At 53.2% G+C, this 5,113-nt stretch overlaps 1 pseudogene; it reads left to right on the top strand.

The window, feature by feature from the left end:
• Window positions 1-697: 697 nt before the first annotated feature.
• On the top strand, window positions 698-1,847 carry LOC144173694 (uncharacterized; annotated as a pseudogene).
• The last annotated feature ends 3,266 nt before the right edge of the window (window positions 1,848-5,113 follow it).

The raw sequence follows: 5,113 nt of genomic DNA, 5'->3' as shown, positions 1-5,113 counted from the left end.
AGCAGTTTCAAATTGGGGTTAAGAATAACGGTCGGGACAAAGCGGCGAAGCGGTGTAAAATATGGGGAAAACGCCGGTTTATCCGCGCATGGTCCGTTGTATAAAGCGGACCACGTGAACCAGAGCGTCATATGATCGGGATTTTTAATACATTGTTTCTAGGGGGATTTTGCCGGGACCAGGGTGATCCTTCGTAAGAAGCGGGTCGTCGTATGTACGGGTGACGTACCAGCGGGGTTCCACTGTATTGCTTTCCAAATGCTTAATTACTGCAGTATAAATTATGTGCTAACAATTTTTCCGTACAGGCTTGCACGGGCCTATAATGGGCCTATAATTTTCGGGGTTGCTTTTAGGGCCGCTTTTGTGAATGGGGACGACATTAGCGGTTTTCCAGTCATAAGGCAGTTCACCGGTAGCCAGCGTTATGGTGAACAAAATATCCAGAAAGTGGGCAATGATTTCAGAACAAGCATGCAAACCGTAATTCGGTATGCCAGCGGGTCCACCAGCATAATTAACTTTAAAATTTTTAAGCAGATTGAGAACACCATTATAAGTGATACTTATGTGTTATATTCAGTTTCGGTATTACTTTGTGTTCTTTAACCCCCAGGGGGCGCGTCTGTTCTGTATGTATATATATATGGTCCCTAGAATGTATATATTCGATGTGTTGTGTACAATAAACGTCTTTCGTACGGTGGTGCTGCCGGTGCTTGTTACGTCCTTCGCAAACACCACATTGGCGACGAGGATGGGATAACAACACGTTAAGCTACCTTCAGCATCGAGTGCCGTCCGGATCTGCCCCGCCATGAGTTTCTCCGGCCTTGCTCCGCCGCCGCCGTTCCTCCCGGCGCCCGGCCGTCCGTCACTTCCATGGGAGGAGTGGGAGCAGACTTTAACAGTCTACCTTCTAGCGTCCGGAGCAGCTGAGTTCCCACCAGAGCGACGCAAGGCCATTCTTTTGCATTGTTTGGGGGCGGAAGGGCAGCGTGTTTGCCGGACTTTACCTGCAGGGTCAAGCACCGCAGCACCGGCACCAGCAAGCGCCGCAGCACCGGCAGTACAAGAGAAGCCTCCCGCGCCCGCTACTGACGAGTACGAGTCCGCACTCATCGCCTTAAGGCAGCAGTTTTCGACTTCGTGCAACGTCGTCGTCGAGCGTCATCGTTTCCACCGCCGCAGCTAACACGCAGGCGAGTCCGTTCATGACTTTGTTGCTGCTTTACGGCAGCTCGTTTCGCATTGTTCGTTCGCTTCACAAGATGATGCTCTGCGGGACCGATTTGTAGCCGGCGTTGCTTCCAACCGCGTTCGTGAACGGTTGCTGCTCCAGGGTTCCTCCCTTTCGTTCGAGAGCGCAGTGCGAATCGCTCTTCAGTTTGAGCAAGCAGCTGAAGAGCTGAAGGAATTTTCTGCTTCGGTCGAGCCTGTTTCTGTACGACGTCGTCCGCAGTATTCGCATTATTCGCGAAAATTCAATTCACAGCCACAAGCGCATTTTCAGCAGAACTTGCCAAGCGCCAGCGGTTTACGTGCGCCGCAGGGGCCGCGCCCCCCTCGGCGAGACAGAGATAGCCGGTCCGTTTCACCGCACTGTTTCCGATGCGGCTCGCAGAATCACCGCGCATCAGCGTCGCAGTGCCCAGCGCAGGGAAAGAAGTGTTCATTTTGCGGTATCGAGGGCCGCTTTCAGAAAGTATGCAACCGCAAGAGACACATGCAAGGCAGGGTTCGTGAAGCCGGATTCGATGACGATGCTTTGTCAGATGAAAGTTCTGAGCATGTTTTGACTGTGCGGCATCCCGGTCGCAGTGCAATTTACATACAAGTGCGCGTAGCGGATGTCAGGTTGGCATTCCTTATTGACTCTGGGTCGTCTGTTTCAATTCTGTCAGAGCGAGAATTTCGCCGACATTTTCAAAGCGTTTTGCTCCAACCAGCTCCGCATGTCACCTTGCTTGACAATATAAGCGTCCAATTTCCGTGCTGGCTGTTTCCAGGCAGACGTTCAATTTAAGGGGCGCTCTGCACCACTTCTTTTCTACATCGTTCGCCAAGGAACTTGTCTGATTGGCCTTGACGGAATCAAGGCCATAAATCTTCGAATTCAGGGCTCCACTCTCGAGTGCCTGCACACGTCCGTTGCCCCGTCGCCGCGTGTCAATGACCCGACACCTTGTCACATTCCAACGCAGTCAATAGAGCAACCCAGGCAAGCAAACCTTCCGCCACCTTGGCACACGACTTCGGCACACGCAATGGGTCCACCAACACGGTGGCAGATGCTGTTTTTCGGCTGCCAGCTCCTACGGCGGAGGCAGAGCTGGCCAAGGAAGAAGAAATTGTGTCGTTGGTCGAGCCGGCTTGCGTGACGAAGGAATAATTCAAGCAAGCCGTCCTCAACGATGGCTGTCTGCAAACTGTCAAGTCGTTCGTGCTCGGTTCTTGGCCAGCACAAAAGTCCTTAACAGAGGAGGCAAAACCTTTCTACTCTGTGCGCGAAGAACTTTCTGTTGTTGATGACCTTCTACTGCGCGCAGAGCGCCTCGTTGTTCCGTCCTCGCTCACGGCTAAGTTCATCGCCGTCGCCCACGAGACACATCCGGGCATCACGCGTACAAAGGCGCGACTTCGTGGGCTATTCTGGTGGCCACGAATGGACAAGCAAGCTGAATCTGCCGTGAAAAACTGTCACATCTGCCTGGAGGCAGATAAGTCCGCCAAAACATCGCCAGCGCCATTGCAGCCTGTTGACTGGCCTGCAAGGCCATGGCAGAAACTGGGCCTAGAGATTGTTGGCCCGTTGGAACATGCACCTCACAATAGCCGATTTGCTATAACGGTGGTCGATTGCCATTCCAAATGGCCAGAGATATATTTTTGCTGCGAAGTGGCCACAAGAACCGTCAAAGACCTCTTAACTAGTGTTTTTGCCCGTGAAGGATACCCGGAGAAGATTGTTTGCGGCAATGGGCCGCAGTTCACTTCACGTGAATTTATAACCTTTCTTCAAAACCAAGCCATCAAGCTGTCGCATTCGTCTGTATGCTACCCCCAGGCGAATGGGCAAGTCGAGAGGTTCAATCGAACTTTGAAGAACTTCATCCAAGTTTCACTCCTCGAAAGGCGACCTATCCGACAAGCAGTCACGGACTACCTCGCTATTTACCGCTGTACTCCACAGGCTACCACTGGGGTTGCCCCAGCAGTTCTGCTGCATGGGCGAATGCCCCGAACCAGATTGGATGTTGTGGGGTTTTCGGCACCAGCGTTTGCAAAGGACCCAGCAAAGGAACTGGCGAGACTTCGCCAAAGGGTCCGGCTTCAACAACAAAGCAGCAAGGAGTACACGGACCGGAGGAGAGCTGCTAAAGAGCCGAAGATAACTGTGGGTGATTGCGTTCGATTCAAGAAGCCGTCCGTTCGCTTCAAGGGGGATCGCTCCTTTTCGTCGCCAACTGAAGTGTTGGAGAATAGGGGACCTGCCTCTTTCCGCCTTGCAGACGGCCGCACATGGAACGCCTCCAAGCTGTCCCGGGTTCTCGAGAGGGGCACGAGTCCACCATACCAACGTTTGGAGCTACCTGCGCCGCAGCTTCCGGTTCGAGTGCCGCAGCCTGCCCTGCCGCCGCCGCCCTCTCCCGGGTCGCAGCCGCCGCCTACTGGCGTACTGCACTCTGCCGTACCGCAGTCGCCTGCTCCTGATCCGCAGCTGCCTGTACCGGAGCCTGCTATGCTGCAGCCGCCTTCTCCTGGGCCGCAACCGCGGTCTCCTGGCGTGCTACATAGCTCTACGAGCTCACTAGCATCTCCGGCCGTACAGCGTCCCCATCGGCCGTCCCGAGAGCGCCGGCCACCGGCCTGGCTCAAAGACTATCAGACACACTACTTGTCTGTGTGTATAGCACAGTGTGTATGTAGAGTTTAAATATGTATGTGTATACAGCGTGTATATATGTACAGTGCATGCATAGGGGTTTCTAACACTTACTAATAGCTAATCACTAAATATAAGGGAGGGAGTATGTTATACAGTCGAACACGGATATATCGAACTCCAAGGGGATCGCGAAATAGTTCGATATATAAAAAAATTCCCCCGCATTTCCCCGAGGGGGAGAATGTGAAAGTGCGAATGCACGGTTGTCGGCCCGCTTGCGGCGCTTGCGCTCGGCCCCCGCAGCCCACCGCCTCGCCGCCTTCTCTTCCATCTCTTCCATCGGGTTTGTAGTATCACGTGTACACCACGCAGTTATCAAGCCGCTATAACGCCGCTGAGTCGCCAACGCACGCCGCTGACGACGTAGTTTGAATGCGTTAAAGATATAAGGCGCGTTACTCACACTGATATCAGCGTGGCGTCCGTGGCTTAGTCGGTAGAGCGTCGCGCTGCGGCCGCAACGTCCTCGGATCGAAACCTGGCGCCGGGTGCTGTTTCTTTTTTAAATATAGAGGAGCACTGCGGACGCCGCCGCCGCCGGCGGTGGATGGTTTGGGGTCGCTTATAAAGTGCATTCGCACTTAAAAAATTCGATATAAAAATATGGGCTCTGAGACCTCACCTATGGCGGACGATCACTTACCGATCGTCGCATTCAAGAATGACAACTAGTTCCGCACTCACGACGCAACAGGACGCTTTATTTCCGTGAAAAAAAAAATCGCTGATCTTGGCCTGCTTCTTCGTCCTGGAAATGAAATTAAAGAAGCTAGTCTCGATCTTCTCGAGGCTGCACAACTAGAAAATTCCAGCAGTACGCTGCGCCTTCGCACACCATGCACAACAGGCACGCAAAAGAAGAACAGCGCGCACGTACCACAAGAACTTTGAAGGTAACAATTCCAAGGCTCTCTGAACGGACCCCAACAAAGCGCTCGCGATGGTCATCTCCGAGAGAAACAGTGATCTCCGAAAGGTGCGGGACAACTCGCCAAACAGCAGCAACAGCAGCAAAATGCAAAAGAAGGAGGAGGCCGCCAGCGCCTTCGTTCCCTTTTCCCTTTCCCGAGACGACATCGGGGGAAGACAGACCCAGAGAGATAGAAAAAAAACTCTTTTTTTGGCAAGCCGGGGGACGTACGCAGCCGAAAAAAAAATGACGTG

The sequence above is a fragment of the Haemaphysalis longicornis genome, unplaced genomic scaffold (genome assembly GCF_048455015.1).
Source record: "Haemaphysalis longicornis isolate Haplotype H1 unplaced genomic scaffold, Haemaphysalis longicornis Haplotype H1 scaffold_3, whole genome shotgun sequence".
Classification (NCBI taxonomy): Eukaryota; Metazoa; Arthropoda; class Arachnida; order Ixodida; family Ixodidae; genus Haemaphysalis; species Haemaphysalis longicornis.
This window is presented reverse-complemented; position numbering and strand designations above follow the sequence as displayed.